At 36.8% G+C, this 21,127-nt stretch overlaps 1 protein-coding gene across 26 annotated transcripts in view; it reads left to right on the top strand.

The window, feature by feature from the left end:
- The window catches only part of TENM3 (teneurin transmembrane protein 3), a 1,293,899-nt gene that overhangs the window by 993,963 nt on the left and 278,809 nt on the right, over positions 1–21,127 (top strand). The gene's annotated exons all lie outside the window — the stretch shown is intronic.

Below are 21,127 nucleotides of genomic sequence, written 5' to 3'. Positions count from 1 at the left end.
CTCAGTAATTTTAAAATCATTAAAGGAATGGCCTTGAATTATTTACCTTCTTTTTTTTTTTTTTTTCTCTTCCCACAAAAGTCAATATTCAGCACCAGTCCTAATTAATGCAACCTCTGGATGTGATGCTTTAGCTGTAATTTTGAAATAGTTGAATCATAAAAAAATATTAGTTCTGTATTATCTCAGGCCATGTCACCTGTTACCCTCTGGGAAACAGCTAAGTGGTGATAAAGTTGTTCCCCAGGCTAGCTTGCATTCAAAAGTTTCATTGTAAACTGTTCTTCAAGACGTCCTGGAAAAGTTGCAGAATCTTAGAATGGATGAGTGAACTCAAAGAATAGCTTATTAATGGGGCTCATGTGATTGAAAAAGAAATTTGATTGTGCTTTAAACTTCTTAGCTGATGAGAGCAATTGGAATTGTGGTGAAGAGGGACATGTGGCCTTTGATGTGCCTGGGGGACTGGATTACCATGCAATTAAAATCTGCAACAAAAATCTTAGCAGCTTTGTAGGATGTGGGGTATGACCATTGTATATTAAGTCTCAGAGTTTAAATGAAAATAGATTAATAGAATTGACTGATTCATTTTTAAAGCTTTTCAAGGTTTTTTTACCTCCTCTTGAGGTTATGAACAGATCTAATGTGGTGTTAAATGCTAACTGTACCAATCGTAACTTTTTATTTGCAGAAGATTTTCAGCTTTGCTAGAATTAAAACAATTCTTCTATTAACTTCATGACTGTCTATGTGAAAATTTCAAAAGAGGAATAAAGAAAAATGAGTAAGAATGAAAATTAGTGATGACTATTGCCTACATGTCTACATGTCATTTTATTAATTTATTAAACCTGTCTGCTTGGCTGTACAAAAATTAGAGCAATTTTATTGCTGTCCTCCAGCAATGACGGTAACACATTGTGGGAATCAGCTATGTAGGTATGTATGTATGGAAATCCTTGAAAAATTAATGCACTTTTAATTTAAACTACAAGCAATAAAGTTTAGTCCTTCCTGTTGATTATTTTAAATTGAGTTTGAGAGAGAAAAACCAAAGCTATAATTTGCTGTTATTCATACTTATTTTTTTGCTGGTGGCTGTTTCTGCATGAAGATGCCTGCACAAAACCGCTGTCTCAAATGGGATCCTCCTTTTGTGTTGGACTTAATGCTACATGGTACCTGAGCAGACAGCTCTCAGTGTTCACAGGTGTCTTGTGTCATGCTTGGAAAATTTGTTTTGAGTCAGAGGCAAGTTCTGAAAGAGGAAGAGAGAAGTACTTGCCTACCACCTTTTGGCAGTGGAGTTTCTGTGTAATAATGCTTGGTATTTCAGCTGCAGAGCAATTTAGAATAAGTTGTTGAGCAGTCCTGTGATTTTGACAGGTCTGTGGTGAAACAAATTCTCTTGACCCTTTTGTAAAAGCCTTGGTTAATGATCTTGAAAATACATTTTTATGTACGCGTGCATGCACACACTGTTTCCATAGGAAGTTGTATCTTTACGTTACCAAAGAGGTGACTGCTTCAGAGATACTATAGATTTGGTGCACTTTTCAATAAATTTTATATTTACAATTTTTTAGAAAGGCAATTATCTGATTACAATGTGCCAAAATGTCCTCCATCAGCTGAAAGTTAGTGTTTTGTTTTCACATGTGTAAGAAGACTGTGAATATGTTAAAAAATACATTATTCTGCAGTAGTTAAAATTATGCAAGGAATGTCTGGTGTTTGATAAAACTTCAACAAAGAGTTTAGCTACTAAAAAGAATTACAGTTGATTTATTTATTAATAGGCAGGCCAGCAGTCCAACCTAAGAATGTACTGGGACCGCTGTGAAGCTAATGAAATTTTGATGGCTTGAGAGTTCCCTAGGGTTATGAAACATCTATAACTTAGACCATGTCATGGGTCACCGTTTCAGTGGAGATGTTAAAATCGTGAAAAGCTTAATCTTCTTTGGGTTTTTTTTTTCCTCTGAATTTTTGTTTCCACTGAACATGGAAGACTTGGCTGAGAAATTACTTTTTACACGTTGTTGGAACTCAGTACGTTTAATGCTCACAGTAGAAGAGAAAATGTAATTTAAAGCCAGGGAAACGGTATTGCCCTGGCAGGCACAGGTGCTCTAATCAAAGGACTAAACTGCAGGTGCAAGTTTTGTTAATTTATGGCCTAAAGTTAGCAGCTGTGCCAGTCTACTGCTAAAATCTGACAAATCTGATAAGGCTTTGAAACCAAAGTGAGAGTTACAAGTCCTCTGTACTGCATCCCCCTCTGCTGTGCTGGAAAGATTCCTGACTGAATTTTGATGGAATTGTTTTACAGGTAAATGCTTTTCTATGCAGCTTGTTTACCTCTAAGGTAAAAAAGGAGCAATTGGTGATGATGAACAAAACACAACATCACCAGATTGTACTTCCCTCCCTAAAGGCCTCAGTGTTTCTGCAATCCCAGTTTCTGTTCACCCAGTGAAACTATTCGCTGTTTAAACAGTCCATTGCCATAATCACACCTTACTGGAGTTGAATTGTCTTGTCAAGATGATGAGAACTTTGACTAGTCCTACAGGTTTATGATCTCAGGATTAACAACTTACTGAATGTACATGGGGTTTTCTTTCTTGCCAATTAGACAGGAAGAGAAGCTCAGCATCAAAGCAGCATTCCCTTTCCTTCCCTGCAACTGTTATGTATTTGCTCTTCTGAAATAACTGTGGATTGCATATCCCTCAGGAAGCCAAAACTTGAAATTCTGCTCATAATTACAATAAGCAAGAAGAAATATTTCGTTGAAAATACTAGGATTTTATTTGTTAAAGTCTAAATAATACGCTTCAGCTGAAATCCTAAAAAAGTGACTTAAATTTTTAAATCATCCTGGAAGGTTTAGAAGTTTCTTTGAACAAATAACATTGCACATGATCATGTTGCAAAATTTTAAATATACTAAGAACCTACTGTGACTGCCAGCAGATAATTTTTTTTTAAAACAGAACGTGTATCAAACATAGGGTTAAAAGATGCAATCTGACATCAAAGGTTGTGTTAGGATATTGTTCAGTAAATAGTTCTGAATATAAATATTTTTCTATGATTTCATTCAAGTTCCATATATGACTCTTGGCATCATATTCTCAGAGATTTGTCATGTCAGCCTCCCTGAAGGAGGGCCTGCATCTGTTAATCTGGGCAACCAACCACTGTCACGTACAGTATGATGAATCAGTTGGAGCACACTGAGCATGCACATGCTTTTTCAGGCTTTCTTCTCCATTCTCATTGCAAATTATTTCATAAATGCTGCATAAAAAAAATTATGTTGGTAATAGTTCTAGGAGCTGTTGCTTTGAAATACAAGCTGGCTGTCTCTTAAATGCTTGCCAGTAACTTTATGTTGTTAAGATGTTCTAAGATTACTAAAGCTTGTATTTAAACTGGATAAATATTCCAGGAGTGTATGAGCCAGAAGTTGTAGTTAGGCTTCAAATGGCCCATTTACTTAAAGGGTCAATATATTTTTAAGGTATCTTCGAATCCACTTATATATTTAAATTATTTTTTAAAACCATTAAACTGCAATCCCTCACTTAATGAGACATCAGAAGGTTAATAAGCAAAACATGAAAGTTAAATGAGCAAGTTATTCTAGAAGTGCAGCACCTTAATATTTATTTATTTATTTCTCCCTGCAAAATTATATAACTGGTTTTGTTTGTGCTTTTTGTGTGCTGGCCTAAAAGTCAAGCTGTGGCAATGATTCTGATTGGAAAGGCACTCATGTAAGAGCTAAGTCTTTGGTCAAGTCCCTGTCACCTTCCACTCCTTTGGAATTAGTAGTGATGATGCTTCTGAAAAAGCGTGGGGCACTCCAGATACATGCATGCCATGTAAGTGACTGCCACAAAAACTACCTGGGCACACAGAAAATGTGTGCCAGTGTTGATGGCACTAGAATGTTATTTTTTTGTTTAGTGAAAGTTTTGCACTGATTTGTGTTTGTTAGAAAATCAGAGGAGATCAGGAGGTAACAAAATAAAAATAATAAAGGGAGAGAGGGAGTCAAGTTCATGGCCTCAGGCAGTTACTGTGAATTGGTTAGATAAATGGTTTGAAACTTAGACCAATTTTTCATGGATATAGAAAAGTAGATATTGCTGGTAGAGTGTTTATTGCTGAGGGCTCCTATAAGGAGAAAATATCACTTTATCAGCTGCATGGGCACCTACTTTCTTCTTCTCCAACTTCAGACAGTTTCTGAAGATAGCATTCTTGTGAACCTAATACTCTCTTGTCCTTCCAGAATGATGAATTTGCTGGCATTTAGATCTCTGAAACTCAAGAAATACATTGGTAAGATACTTGTCAAGACATTTTAATCTGTTGTCTCTAACCCAGTTCATCTACAACTTACAATTGAACTCTGCATTATTAAATAATGCACATAATTCAAGGAGTAGTGTCACATGTTTTAACGTCTTTCTTTATGCTAAGGCACAAAACTTGATTTAAATGAACCCTATTGAATAGTAGCTGCACCTGCTAGCCAAATGCTGAGCCTTCTGATTAAAACCAGCCACATAGCTGGTGAATTAATCCTCATCTTACTGCTATACCACCAATTACAATTTCTTCACTCTTTCCCACAGATTTCTATCTAGATATTGTCTGCTCCTCATTAAGCATGCCAATATGTCTTAAATCTTGCTTTGCTGCCAACAAATTTCATGACCAGGAAATCAATCTGTTTTATTTTTGACAGAAGTCATCTCTGAAAAAATATTTAGTGTTTAACAGGCATACAATTTTTTCTTTGGTTACGGAGATATGGAACAGAGATCCATAAACAAAAGTAATTGTCTGTTTTTCTGAAATATAATAAGTATTCTATAGTTTTGCCAGTTTTCAGATTCTATTATGATAGTAGTCCTCTGGATATATTTCAGTTAATAATCTAATTATTGATGCAAGTGAAAATCACGTTCATAATTCCTTTGGCTAGTGGTAGCCAAAGAGGCAACAGCTGGGCTGGCCTTTTTGCAGTAATTTTGTGTGATCTCCTGGGTTTCATAGATCTGAGTGTCACTGAACTTTCTGTTAAGGAAAGGCATGAGATTCCAAATCAACTTAGTCTACACCAGACTCCACCATAATTATCAGGCCAGAGGATGAGGCCCTTTGGCAACACTTGGACAAATTTTCTGATGTGCAGGAACTGTAGGTTTAGCAACAGCTGACACCAATAAAATTAGAATTGGGATCTGTAAGGAAAAACAAATCAAAGCAGAAAACTTCAGAGAACTTGCTCTTGGCTCTTAAGCTTATAAATCTTTCTGATTTTAAGGAGTGGTGAAAGAGGTGTTTAAAGACCAACTGCCATACCTCAGGATTTCCCCAAAAGTCTGATTTTTAGGGGAAAAAAAATGCAGAAAAAAGAATCAAATATCAGAGGAAGAGCTTATGAAGATGCTTCAGGAGGACCTTGGGGAGGTCCAGCCATACAAATAAAATCGAGGCACAATGAGTAAAAAAGTAGAGTTGTACAGAAACAAGAATACTAAGAAAAATGAAAAGAGGGAGTTCGTTTATTACATAGCAATGAAAGAAGACTATATTGCTGATATGTTTTCTGATTTTTTATTTTTTTTTGTTTTTCAGCATTTGCTACCTGAGTAACTGATCACAGAGTTAATATTTATACTCTTAGAGGAAGGATTAGAGGTTGCTTAGATAAATAAATTTTGTCCTGCACATATAGAGCGTCTACAGCCTCTGGGATGTCAATGAGAAATCACTGCTGATGGATATGGTTTTGGAGGGTAAAAACATACAGGACAGCTTCAGAAGGGGCAAAGAGAAGGGAGGAGAAACCTTTCTAATCAGTTAGATGGCAAGCACCCTAGGAAAAAAACGGTAAACTTTCTGCTTTATGACATCAAGAGACATTGTACATCATTTCAGGGCAACTATTCTGGTGCTTAACCACAATTCATTGTGAATTTTTTCCCATTATATCAAATTGGAGTATTCCTTGCTGTAGTTGGGACCATTGCAGTGGGTAATGGAAGACCAAAGTTAGATTTCTACCTTTTTGCCTTTCAGGCTCACTGAGCTTCTCCTCAATTTATGTGCTTCAGCACTCCAGTCATTATGGGCAGTCTTCACTGAATTCATTCCAGTTTATCAGTGTTGTACTGGCAAGACCCAAACAGAATATTGTCATCTAGATGTAGCCTTCAAATGCTGAATAAAAGGCACTAATCACTTCCCAGGGTATGCTGGCTCCTTTGTTCTGAATGCAGCCCAGTATGTGGTTAGGCCTGTTGTTAAAAGGGCACACTGCTGAACTTGTCCACATTGACTGCCCAGGTCCTTTACTACAAAACTGCTTTCCAGTGGGCTCTCAGCTAGTACTGTTACTGTGGATACTCTGCCTTTGGAATTCATGAGGTTTTTTTGGCCAATTCGTACCGCCTGTTGAGATCCCTTCAAAAGGCAATCCTGCCCTGCAATGTGCTGATCAATCTTTCCAGCTTGGTGTCATTCACAAACTTGCTAAAGGCACATTCCATTTTACTCATTCTCAAGATGTTAAATGTAGTACAGACATAAAACAACGTTATCTCAATATTAGTTCCTGATGAATGCCATTCATGTTAACCGAGAGTTGCTCTCAAAACACCAATCTTTCAACCTCTTCATGCAACCAGTTTTCCACAAAATCTTCTTTGCAGCTCACCCATTCAGTCCTGCTCTCTCCAGCCTGGCTACCAAGATATTGTGGGAGACCACACTGAAAACCTTGCTAAAGTCAAGGAAAACAGAAAACAGTATCTGCTGCTTTCCCTTTATCTGCTGAGGCAATAAGCTGTTCATAGAAAGCAGTCAGGTTATTTGGGTATGATTTGCCTTTGGTAAGCACATATTAGCAGTTACCATTCACTTTCTTTTCCTATAGGCCTATCCCAGTATATGAAGGATAACTTCAGCAGAATTTGTTCCATCATCTTCCCTAGGAGACCAGGGTGTGCCTCTGCCTCATACATTCCTTGCCCATCTTGAAGATAACATAACCTTTATCTTCTAGAGAGTCATCAGGAGCTTTCCCCCATTGCCATTACATTTCAAGGAATCAGACAGGGGCCTTCCAACGACATTGGTCAGCTCTGCCAGCACCACTGGGTGCTGCAAGTCTGGGTTGCTGGACTTGTGTATGTCCAGCTTGCAAAATTGGTCCTTAACAGCTCCCAGTTCCTCTGCACTATAAGGGCTTCTCCACCATCACCGAGCTTTGGCTTCCCCAGCCCCATCCTGCATGTGCAGCGAACATTTCTGTTTCCTTCTGCACAGACATCACCTCAAGGTCACAGTGGTCATTGGGCAGTGGTGTTTTCTGTGGTATGTGAGGGTTTCTTCCACAAATTTATAATGTGTCTTTGTATACATAAATATAGTGCTACTGAAATAATCCGGCTGCTGCGCCCAGTGCAGTGCTGAGACAGGTGGTGTGTCCCTATAACTGGTCTGGGGCTACATTCTGAGGCAAATGCAGCCAACTGGAGGCCTAGGGCAAGGTTAGCAAGCATAATCAGAAGTTTGAAATACAACACTAGAAGAGATTGGGAGAGAGCTCAGCCCATTGCACCTGGGTGTGTTCTGTCTAGATACTGCAGCTCTTACAGAGGCCACAAATGGCAAAAAGGACCAGAGGCAAGCAATGCAGATAGCAAAAAGTAGAAGTTAGCTCAGACAATGGCATTCCAAAAGTAACTCAGAGAAATAGATTGCTGAGGATCATGTGGATATTTAATCATCTAACCTATTTTCCCAAACAATTTTTAAATGCTGCTGTAGTTGCTGTTGGTCCCTGACAAAGTGAGTGCACAATAGAAATTCTTCACTTCTTTCTAGTTTTGTTTTTTGTGAGTCAAGTGACAGAAATTAGTCAGCAGGAAGCATGTAAATAAAATTAAGGCTATAAAAGTGTTGCTCTGCAATTTAATGTAATACTAATATTTATATATTATGTAGTATATATTATATAGTATATAGAATATAGTATATATTGTTTTTCTCTTCTAACTGGAAATGGTTAACTTGTCATAGACTTTTTTTCTCCTCATTTTAAGTTTGATATAAAAATATTGCTCTTCATTTCCTCTAAACCATATGTGGTGTTCTGGATGTGTGAGGATTTAAATGTGAGGTTGCCATAAGAATAATGTATGCTTTGCACATCTGTAAACTGATGATCTGCTGTTTTGATTTGGAATGTGGTTTTGATGTCCTTGAAAAATCACAGTGGCAGCAGTAAATTGTTTTAATTAATGAATTAGAGAGCAACAAATCTGCTGAATCAGGCTTATCGACATAATTATTACTGGAATAAAAAGGAGGAAAAAAAAGTCTGTCAAATTTGTGAGATTATTTGGTTATTATTAGAAAGCAAGTTTCTTAGCTACTACTTCCCTAATTTCCTGTGTAGTATGTCGATAGCAGGATGGGGGTGTATATATACACAGAGATATTTATGTATTCATCAGCTAAAACCAAATGAATGGCTGAGAAAGTCTAAATACTGATGCTATATAAAAATAGGATTATTCATATTCAGTTGTTTTAAAGGTGTTGTTAAGCTTAATCTAATTTTTATCTGAAATAAGATTTTAATTGCATTTTCTTGTATAATTATGTCATATTAAGAAATTATCTAATAAGGATCTTAACTTTAACATAAATATAAGCCATGCAATTGTAAGAGTATCAATAATAATTATAGGTAACAGCCTTTGTATGCTGGTCAAATAACAGCTGGAGAAAATGTGTCAAGTGGTTTTTTTCAGTTTTTTTTTTTTTTTACAGAAAGCTGCAAAGGCCTTTGGAATAGACAGTTCTTTAACTCCTGTTAAATCCATATGGATTTAGATATTTTTTGGATAAAAGTTTTTTTTTCTCTTTGATAGAGATGAGAATTCAGTATTAAGTTTCATGCCGTAACAGTTCTGGGTCTCAATAATATGCTGCCCGATCTGTTGGCAAAATTTAAGTGTTTTTTCTTGATTTAAGGTAAGAAGAGGATGAAGTCTCAAATCTCAGGAAATAAATGTTTATTAAGAAGTTGTAGGTTTCATTTTTATGCTACACTCTACCCCTCATTCAGTATACCATTTTCTTCCTGAATTATGTCAGGTGTTTTGCTATCTATTGTTGTCACTTGTATGTTGTAGAGAAGAAATACGGTTTTAGCTCAGTGAAACCAGAAATAATAATTGTTGGGGTTTTTTGCACTCTACATTAGAAATCTTTCAGTGGAAATGCCTTTGTTACCACTGTGGTTTAGTCCCAAGTTTCTGCATAGTACATGGCAATTCGCAAAATTATTATCAATATCTTATTTTGGTTTTTGTTCTTTATTCTTTTTTACAGATTTTACAATTGTGAGCCCACAGCATGCAGTTAGGAAGGGTGAACAATGTAAATTAATTATGGATTAAATTACAAATATGCAAATGTTTAGTAGGTGTGTGTATCTCATAACTGCTGTAATAACATCCATAACAGATAATATTTTTCTCAGAGTTTGATGATTCTGTGCAGCTGCTATGCCAGATCCATACTGCTGCTGGCCAATCCCTCCCTGGGGTACTGTGGCTGCTCACTAGGTACATCTGAGACAAAATGTGAGCAATTCCATCTCTAGTGCAGTATTCACCATAGGAAAAGAAGCTACTGATCTGGGAAACCCAGGTTCTGGATTGTCAGGCCACAACAGAGTGGAGACAGACCACAGGCTCTTTTTCTAGGCAACTATTTAATGGTTGCTTTTTGTCCTTGTAGTGAAATAGATTCATAAATATGTCTATACAGCCATATATGTGCATACACAGTCATCCTTACAACACCTTTTTTTTATGCAGGTTTTTGTCGTACACATAGTCTTCTTAGAGGAAACATACAGGGCTGAGGACCAGTTGTTTCTTCTTCAAATGACCTAGAAACTTTGAAGCATTTTCACAGTGAATACATGTGCAGTCATGAACATGGGCAAGGCAAAGTTATTCTGGTGTTTCACATCTGCCACTGAATTACTGTATGCTGGACAGATTGATTTTCCTCCCTCCCCAACCCCCAGTCACTGGGGTTTTATTAATGTAATATTTCTATAAAGGACTTTAAAGTTACAAATAAATTGCTTTGGATAAGTGCTGATGACTAATGCTATGGAGCTCAGTCTGCACCTGTGGCAGACAGTCTAAATAATTTAGATTGTTTTGTTTCTCTACAAAACTTGACTTTCTTTTTGCAGTGAGTTTCACTGAACTGTGTTGGTCGCTTTCGCAGTTTGAAGAAAAATTGCAGAAGTGAGAAGTCTAAAATACTTTGAGGCAAGATTTATTTCTTTGAGAAGGTTTCAGAACTGTATTTTCTTCCTGCTGTTGAAGATGAGTATTGAATTTATCAAGATAGTTTATAATCTTTGAAGTTCTTTTGAATATTCAAAGTTTACAAGATATCTGGGTCAAAATTACTTTGAAAGAATATGGCCTTGGTTATATAGATAGTATCCAGTCTCCTTCCATGTAGATTTAACTAGAATTGTTCAAGCTGCTAAGTTCTTCATTGTGTGATGGCTATATGCTGTATAAGGAGATTTATTTAAAATTGCTTAAAAGCTGCACTCAGTGGGGAATTCTGCTGCTTGTTCCCTTAACTACTTTAGCTGCAGAGAACATATGACGTCTTTTTCATTAACTGTCTTTGCTGCTTGTTTGCTTTCAGTAGAGTTCTAGGAGATTGTTATACTGTTTTGTAAACTCAATATTGCTGGATCCTGGCTGCTTATGGCAATTGAGATGAGATTAGATGCTTTTGTTAACAGGCCCCAGACTTTAAATTTATAGGGACTAGGCACCATCTGTTCTCAATTAAAGGTCCTGAGCTCTGAAATTAATTCATTCCATTGGTCCATTAGACTCAATCTTTTGACCTGAAGTCATGATAAGGTTATATTAGCCTCTCGAGCCTTGGAAAAGTGAGGAGTTCACGCAGGGGCAGCGCTGAATATTCTTTTTAGTCCTTGTATCAGTGTAGTTAGAGGGCAGAAAGCAATGATTGTTTTTCCATTTTACAGGTAGAGTGCGATTCTTTTAAAATCACCCTGGAGATTGAGAGCTCACATCCTCATGAGTTGTAATAGGACTTGTGCTTCTAAATCACTGAAGTGCTATTGAAAATCTTTCCCAGAAAAGTCAAATTAATATAGAGAATGTTGACTAAATTCACAGGAAGACTTGATATTGAAGTGGGCTGAGTGTAAAAGTCCATTGTTCCAGGCTTACATTTGCTCGTTAGATTAGCTGTGTTGTGCTTCAGCTGTCTTTCATTGATTCCTTCTGCAGCTGAAAAAGGATGGGGATCTTACAACAATTCTTTGCCCCAGAATTGTTCAGCCAGTGCATTTGCTGAATTTATATCTGCCCTGTGGTGTGCAGAAGTTGCAAAGAAATGGATGGATGGACAAATGGGTTCATATTTTTGTCATTCTCACTCTCCCCTCTTTCTCATTTTCTTTCTATATTTTACTTAAAATTGAGGTTTTCTCTGTCAAAATACAGGTGGATAATACTGTGGAGTGGAAAGAACATGTAACCATGAGATTTTTAGTTTCAAAGGAAAAGCTCCAACGTATCAAATAGCTATGCTGGTTGTCTGGTAAATTTACTGGCAGTTCCTATACACATGAAAATGTACTTTAAAGGTTTCAGGATCTGGTAGTTCATCAGCAGACTTTGATTTTATTTATACAGTGCTAGTAATCCCCTGGAATACAGTTTGTAAGAGTTTTTGAGCCTGGAGTCTCTTCAGTGTCCTGTGAGTGTTCCTGTCTTACCCCAAAATGCTATTTATTAGAATGTTTTGGGATCTGATGGCCAGTAGTCTATGAGTAGAAATCAGCAGAGTTCATATGCCTGTTTTTATTCCTATGCAACAATCCCCATGACATAAAAAATACAGCTATGTAAAAATAATTCTTTTGTCTGCTGCCTGCAGTTAGGAGTTCATAAATATTAGTAACATGGAAGTTAGATATTTTTCAACATTACTTAAACTGGAATAATGTTGGAGTCCCCATGATACAAGGCATTGTTTCTCAAGTGTGGCTTTGATGGCTCTGTGACATGTATATAGATTTCAGATTTCATTTTCAGTTGTTACAAATGCTCAGAACCATTTTTGAAAATATAAGTTAGAGTTCTTACCTTTTTCCCAAATGTAATATATCATATAAAACTATTAATGGAACTTACCCAGAAAATATTTGTGTCCACCTTGTAAACATTAACAACATTTTCCTTACCCAGAGAGTCATCTTTGCACTTCTGGGATTTAGGGAACACATTTAAACTACTGTAACAATATTGAAAATATGGTAACAGAGTCTGTATTTTAGTTAGCAATTTGCTTATTTTAAAAGTTCATTTCTTGTTTTCTTACAAATTCTTTGTTCTTTGCAGTATCAAATGCATTGATTTTTATAAAAAAAAAGTTAATCAGCTTACCTTCATTCAGAATGGATTTTTGTTCCTCTGATCAGCTCTACACAATTGAATTTTTCATCCTCTTTTCTGAGGTATTTCAATGTTATGAAAAAAGCATTAAAGAGAATTCTGATAAATTATTCCTTTAAAAAAGATTCTACTGCAATGTACTTTTGTTGAAGTTGGAGAGTTAATTGAACTGAGAGATTTCTCTTTTGTTTTTGATGATAAAGTTATCTATGCTTGGTAAATACAAGAGACAATATCTCATGTGGAACTGGTTCCCTACAGATTATGGTTACCCCAGAATTTATAATATTAATTTGAAGTAACCATTTAGTTTTGATTATTTGAAAATCCAATTTTCTTTTTGATTTTAAAGTAGAGTTACTACACTTCAAGGTATGGGAAGAAATATTTTCTGGTCATAAAAAACAAAACCCAAAAATGGCTTTCTGAATGGTTTTCTATTGTGCTGTCTGATTCTGCTTTTATGGAGCATTGGTGGTTCTTCCCAGAACCTGTAAAAAAGCCAGACACTGTTAAGTATGTTTTTATCCAAATGCATCATTATGCTGTTTTGCCTTAAGAAACAAAACAAAACAAACAAAACAACAACAACAACAACAAAAACCACAAAAAAAGCTCAATCCTTCCCCTCCCCAAAACCCACATTTTTTTTCCAGTGTGGTTCTACTTTATTTTTGCTTGTTAAATCAAGCTGACCTAATCTTTTATGAGTTGTTTTTGTGTCTGTATTACCTCAGGCTGTGCTCTCATCAGACTTCACAAGCTAAGTGGACTTGAGTTTTGGATAGTCTGTGGAAATAATCAAAGAAAATGTACCATGCTCCTGGATGTGATGATAATGGCTCATTATGTCCATTAAATGTAGTCCTGAATCGGTGCTGAGTGTTCTGCTGTGAGTTCAAGTTAGACCCGTTAGACTCTGTGTGCTGATCACTCGTAATTACTAAAGCACAACTGTTAGCTCAGCTAAACTCTGGTTCTAGTGTCTTTCATTCTGCTTATCAATTTCTTCTGAACTTTACATATGGGAAGCCTTCAAAGCATTTGCTTTGAAGTAAGAGACACTTTAATGAAATCTTGATTTGGTCACTAATTTGCTGTATCTGCATTTGCACACTGTTTAATTTTTCTGGTTTTGTTTTCCTGCTTAGAAACGAGCATCATACTGCTTATTTTCTATCAAATTTTCTAAACTTTGCCTTTTTTAAGTTCTTGAACTTGAAACAGTTGGGAATATTTTTTATACATATACAGGTGTGTTGTATGTGTGTGCATAAATATATATATATATATAAAATCAAAAGACATTTGCAGTAACTTTACAAAGGCCTAACTTGTATAAATTTAGAAGTGCTACTGAATCCTGCAGATAATTTCTCTAAATTTTATATGATTAAAAATACCAAGGTGGGTGCAAAAACCTAGACAATTTCTGGTAATTTCAGATGAGATGCACAAATTACAAGCATTTTAAGATGCTTGTGTGTGCACATTCTGAATAAATGCAAATATTTTCATATGTTCTTAAAGTGTCTTGCTATTAATGTGTGGAAATGTGTTCTTTATCCACTTGTACTGGAGTAAAAAAGCAGAGGTTGTGTTACTGCTCTTTCTTTGGTTACATGCCACCTCTCATTACAGCAGAGTACAGCTGAGCTGGTATTCTTGTACAGGCTTTGGCTAAATTGCTACGAACTTCCTGAATTGATTCTTTTGATTTTTGATTATATCAGTACTCTTAGATCAAGTACTGACATTTTTAACACTCCTCTACAATACCATTTTTATGTTTTCTCTTATCTCTTGTTCAGGGCTCTTCAACCTGAGGCTTCAAATTTTATTGATTCAGTAACAGATGAATTTTCTTTTTTTGGAAAATGGGCACAAGTGTCTCCATCTCTTGTTTTGGAGAGCTGCACATATTGCCTTGCTCAGTGTGCTTAATGTTGTGCCATAGGATGCACAAAGCATGAGGGAGAGGACGTGAAATCAGCTCCCTGGAACTACCTGAACTGGTCTCATCACATCTAAATGAAGCAATGGCCTTTCCTCCACTCTTCTCCCATTCCACCAAAAGCACAGAAACAGCCTGTTATCAGGTTGACAAGCCAGATTCCATTCTTGCACAAAATGAATGTGCCACATTATATTCAGCCACTGATTCTTGGAAATGGAGGCAGATGCTTGCACTTTTGGAGACATAGGTGGGTATCAGGAAGAAGAACACTCAGCCTTGCAGGGACATTGGGTGGAGATTTTCTCCTTTCCTGCAGTGGATTAAGGAAGAGGAAAAGCCTCCCAATTCCACTGGTGGCAGAAGGTCCATCTTGGCTTGCATTGTCCCAGCCATGAAGTCCTGGAACAGTTGAAGCAGCTGCTGGCACTACAACACCTGCAATTACATGTGCTGGGCACGTGTGTATCACTGCAGCTCATTCATGCTTGCTCTCTCCCCCAGATGAGTTGGTCTGTTGCAGAGTAAGGAAATATCTGCCCTAAATTTGAGAATTAAAACTGTGGAGAGCAAAGCCAGGGTTAACAGTGCAGGTAGCAGCCCTGTGTGGTCAGAGCATTGCCTTTCTCTGCTCTAACACCATACTAAACGTGTCTGCCATGCTGTATTTTCTCTGCAGTACCTTCCCAGGGCCTCCTCAGAGTTGGCTGTAACCAGAAGTGACCTCGTTTATTTTGCAGCTGTGGAGGATGACACAGCAGAATTCAAAAGAAAATGCTTGTGCTCATTGCATTTCCTCATTCTGAAATGTAGGATTACTTTAGCCTGTCAGGTGTCTACATTTGAAGAGAGTCAATAAATCCATACATTTCTTATTAGCCCTTCTCATTTTGGTGCTTCCATTCTTCAAACTCCTCTGGTGCACAGCTTTTTAACTTGCAAGGCTCACTTCTGCAAGAAGTATTCCATTTGCAATTTTACTGCATGGCATGTAACACGGGACATAGGAATAAAAGGAGTTTCTAGACAGCTAAGCATTACAATTTATCAGTTGTGGAAATGTGCTCGAGGAGGGACCAAACCCTTATGCAGATTGACATTGCCAGAAATCACATATAGCACACAGCATCAACTAGGATCTCATGCAGGCTGTAACATATCAATTCATACTATTCTAGATTATAGACTTGGTTGGAGCCATCACCTACCAGCAGACTGGGAGAGGGAAAAAAAGTGCAGTCCTGTGAATATGGATAGCTGGAGGTGTGAAATCATGCATGCATCTGTATTGCAGCTTTCAAGATTTCCCTCCTAACATGTACAGATTCGGTTTGTGTTTGTGTACTGCCCTTCTAAGTGCTACCTGAACAGACTGGTATTATGGATCAGAATGATTTAATAGAGCAAGATGCAGCTTGGTGGCTGGATGCCATGAATGTGTGTAGATTTTGTTTTTCTTCCTGGTTGTGATTTTTCACATCAAATGCACTAGGCAGGCTGAGAAACTTGCAGATTCAAGGGGAGTGATGTTGAGATGAACACCAGTTACCTAGTCTTTCTTCCAGTTTTTGAACTTTGTCAGACTGTCCCACAAAGTGTTCTGCATCTCATTTTTGTGCTGTACTTCAGAGAACAAATCTTGAAAAACAACACACTTTTAAGCTAAAAGGATATGACATTGATTAATCTCATCTTTGCTAGGAAGGAGTCTGCCTCAAAGGAGATCTTATCATATAAACTCTGTTTCCATGGGTTCTGCATTTTCGCAGTAGTTAAATGATGACTTAGTTAAATGATGGTGTGGCTGTTGAAGGGGTTTGTGTGGGCAGTGTGAATGATTCATGGGCCACAGAAGAGAACATCAAATTCGTAATTTCTTCTGGGTTTTTTTTGTTTTGTTTTTTTTGTTTTTTAACCTAATTGTCATAGGAGTGTCCAAGCTTAGCTGGACAAGGCTGCAAGGTTCTTGTTCCAGAAAATTTGCAATACCAGAGGCACACCATCAGTTGCCTCTTGTGCAGTTGTGTGTTGTATTTGGGGCATATTCTTCAGAACCAAGGTCCTGCCTGATCCAGTCATTTGGGCTTGCCTTGAATATCAGTGGTTTGAGCACCATTGTGAGTCACTGTGCCTTGTAGATTTAGGGAATCCCTTTTCAGAAATCATGAGACTTCTTCCCTAAAGTGGATAGATTTTACTAGTGAGATTTGGAATGTTTGGATCCAAATAGAGTTTCTGTAACACAGAACCTAGCCAGGCAGGAACTAGTTTCATATCTGCAGTATCTGATGGTGAAACTCTGACACCAGGTTTCCATAGGAATCTCTGTCAAACAAAATTGGAGACAGCTAACCTATGGAATACTGTGCATGTGCTTAGTACTTTTTTCCTAGAGTTTGCATTTTCAAAATAACATGTACAGCTAAATTAAATGTGAAGACAATGGACATTTTATTCCACTTCAGGTCCTACTTCTTTCCTTGGCAGAATGCAATTAAAATCAGTAAGCATATAGATAGATTTGAAATACATCAGTTTAAAGCCTTTGTGCTGAACAACTTGCAGCTAGAAGTCTTTAAAGTAGGCAATATACTATTAAAAGTCTAAACAAAGTGCTGACTAAATTCATTCAGAAACTAAATTATTCAGCAGTATCCAATACACATTGTCATAGCAGGAATTTATAACTACTTACTCTTCTTGGGAGCATTTTGTGTAATTGCTATAAGTTGAATAGTAGGAACTAGATTATTCAATCACTTCAAACTGATCTGCAGTATCTGCAGAAATTGGATATGCATGCCTTAAAGTTGCTGCCTTTTCTCAGGTGGAAAGTATTCACATATGTAAATGTGAATATATACAGAGAACTATTCAGTTCTGTAGCCTATATGAGTTTCATGATGTTTGCATGATAGCATACTTCATAGAAACACAAATATGAATTCTAAGATCTGGAGAATTCCTGAAGGGTATTTAAAAATTAGTATCTATACCTTGTTTTATTCAAAGATCTGTAATATAATTATCTAGTCTTTTAGAACATTATTCATATATTATACTACTGTATTTAAGGAATTTTAGTTGAAAAGCTTTATAGAAAGCATTTTGGTGTGTCTGGATATATTAAAAACTCAATATTGAAGAATGCATTTAGGAGTAAAAAAGTTAGCAAAGCACTCCCCTGTGCTGTGATTAATTTGTATATTATCAAGGTCTTTATTTTGAATGCAGTTCCTAATGTAGGCCTGTAATAAACAGAGTGTAATTGAATTTTCTATATTTTGCCATCAGGGAGTGATTTTCTTACAAGACCTCTGCTCCATCTTCTGGCTAATTGTCAGCAGTTACTCAGTATTACTGCATTAATGTCACCAAATAGTGAAAACAGAAGTTACCTGCTTCCATTGTGTGAAAGGATGTGTGATTCCAACCCTTGCCCATTTGCTGATTTTGATTAGTATGCCATTATCACTTGCACCTTTATTAACATCATGAACTTCTTTTAAATTACAGCCTTGGAGACAAACCAAACTTCTTATCAATTTGTCTTCATATAAGGTTTCAATCAATTTAAATATTCCACTTAATAAAAGCAGAAGCTGCCACAGCCTAGTGATTGGGCTCTTAAAGGTCTTTTGCAACCTACATGATTCAATGATGAGGATTTTCAGTGCAATAACGAGAACAGCCTTTTATGTAACACATGAGTGAGTGGTTTTTTGTATCTTAGCAAATGGAGTGATAAACTTGGGGATTTAAGAATATACATTGTGTTTCACTTCCATTACACATTGTGTAAACAAAAGCAAACAAAATTTTGTTAGGAACAAAGTTACAGACTGCTGTATATGCAGAGGAAAGGTGAACAGTCTACCAGCTAAACAACCAAAGGCTGAGGTTTTTGTGCATATGTGGGTTCCACTCCTGTCAATATTTTCATGGAGGTCTTTGAATGTTTGGAGAAGTTTTATTAACTTTCACTAGCAGTGCCAGGCTAGGAGGAGCCACAAACACTTGACTAGAAGGAATTAGCATTACAGTCTTCATATACTGGGCTTGTGAGCATGAAACTGTAGTTAAGAAACTGCAATTCAATTTTAAAGTAGCAATAATTAAGTCATATCTTCAGGATGGGAGAACCACTTGACTGGCAGATGTTCTATAGGAAAGATACTTAAGTACTGCAAGAAATTGTTCATAGATGTGAATCCACACAGTAATGATTTTTTGAAGGGAAAAAATTCTTTTGGGATACAAGCCTGAGTGTCATATGAAATAATCATAAAGCAATTCCCTCTGCATCTCAGCACTTGTAAGGCCTCACCTATAGTGCCACTGGGATTCACAAACCAATAAAGTTTTGGACTCAAGACACTGGAAAAGTAACAGAATAAGCTTAAATCAAAAGTGCAGAGTATTTCCTCTGAAGAAACAATGGCCTAACTGCTGGACTTGTTCTAAAGACAGGAAATTGGTGAAAAGATCTTGGGCTTTTCCTGAAACCTACAACACTAATGGTAAGGGGCAGGGAACAACAGTGTGGGTCATTCTGTCAGCAGGTCAAGAAAAAATGCGTTAATTGTTGCAAGAGAGATGTTGCTTGGGCATTAGGGTAGCTAAGCACTGTTTGAGATGTCTTGGGAAGACTGTGAAATCTGTCTCCCAGAGGTTTTCAGACCAGGTTAGTGTTTTATTAAGAATGGATAACCCTTCTCACCGTCTTGTTCATTCTTGTGAATCTTATCCCTACAGATTTCTATAAACAATGTGTAAAAAAAAGAAGTCACATTTTGAAAGGTGGCAGAAGTAAAATGTCTAGCATCTTTCACCTGTCTTGGTTAGCTGCTCTAAAAAAAATGTTTAATAACAATGCATATCTGTTATTTTTAACACTTTTGTAAGCTGAACTGTTGAGAATTGTTTTTATAATTTATTTATTTTCTCAAACACCTGCTGGTTTGAGAATTTGCCAGGCTTCTTGGCATCCAAGTGCTGTATTTTAGATTCCAGCCCAAACTTCTATGTTCACATGAGAAAAAAATAATCCCACACCAGCAAATCTTTTTTTTACAGGATTCTACTGGCAAATATGCAAATGCTGCTAAGTGTATTTACAACCTAACAAATGAGCATCAGTGTACAGTTAGGTAAAATCAGTCACTTTCCTCCCACTTCCTTCCTTGTGAGGGGAAACACAAAGAAATGTGAAGACAGAAAAAGTGCTAGAGCAGGAGTTGCTATCTATGCTGTGCTCTCTTCCCCAGTATAATCTCTTTCCAGTGCTTTTTCAAGCCAACCACCATGCAGAAATACTATACTGGGGCAGGAGCAGTGAGATGTGCTGAGAAAAACAGGGCATAAACAAAGGAAGAGAGAATTAATTGGAAATGCTGCTGGGTGGTTTAGACCATTGACAAAATGAGGGCTGATACTTGTGCCTGAAGATCTGAATGGATTCAAAATTCAGGTAGGATAAATTTAAGTAGGCACACTCCTTGAAAAAAGGAAGAAACTCAGGCATGTTTGTAAGATAATAAAGCTGACAATTCTCTTTCTAATGAAAAATTGGAATAATAACTTCACATGCAATTAATCAGCAATATTATATGATGGAATGGTTGTTAGTCACATATAAAAAAATTAACTTGCATAAGACACAGACTCAGTAGCTGGATCATAGCTGTAATATCCTTAAAAATGTGTCCAAGGTAATTTTGAAAGTCAGAATTAAGGTACAGAGGCCACAGTCTATCTCCTTGTCATCCATTAAGAATTACTTGCACTTTGTTATTCAGTATAATCACTTTAATTGTAAAACATACACCTGAAATTCTTTATACCATATTGTAATTGTACCTGAGCTCTTCCAGCATAAAGAATCTGCATGCTTTTGATTCTTTCAGATTACTATGCAAAGAATATTTACCCTGAAAAGAGATTATAATAACTCTATAGTATTCACATACCTCCTGGAAAGCTTACAAAAAGTTCAAAGTGAGGAAATGCCCTTATTTCCCCTGGTCTCTTTTGGCATGAGCACTGTGCTTTTATCAGACCTGTCAGGTCTCATGATTTCAGTGGGGGACTGATTACCTTGGAAAGGTTTCTCGGCCATTGCTTTTGTATCCCCTGTACAGGAAAATAGTGCTGGAACATCTTATGGTGCTGTAATGCCTTGGCTGATGCCTACCTTTGATGGATAGGATCCTGTAACAGTCTTACAGCAAATGGAAAACCCTTGAAATGGTGTGATGCTCTACCTTGGCCTTGCATTGCCCTTCCTCTCCCCTTGTTATGTTACTGCCTTGTATAACAGCTGGCATGTTTCATGAGTTTCATCTTTTAGATTGCTTTAACTTTATAAATCCTCTTCCCAAATTTCCATATTGACAAACAGCTTTTCTGTTTCATACCTTTTATCTGTGAGTTTTGAAGTGTTTCTAAATCTTTTTTTTTTAAGGTGTCACAATTAATCAGCGTTTCTACAAAGCAGGTGATGGTATGGCCCTTCTTCAGGCATGCAGCAGAAATGTAAATAGTGGTTTACTAATTGGGCCAGGTACTTATTTTAGGGAAAGCAAGTATATATGAAGTT

This window comes from Sturnus vulgaris, chromosome 4 (genome assembly GCF_052056855.1).
Source record: "Sturnus vulgaris isolate bStuVul1 chromosome 4, bStuVul1.hap1, whole genome shotgun sequence".
In the NCBI taxonomy this organism is placed as follows: domain Eukaryota; kingdom Metazoa; phylum Chordata; class Aves; order Passeriformes; family Sturnidae; genus Sturnus; species Sturnus vulgaris.
The sequence above is the reverse complement of the archived record's forward strand: the minus strand, read 5'-3'. Positions and strand labels throughout refer to the sequence as shown.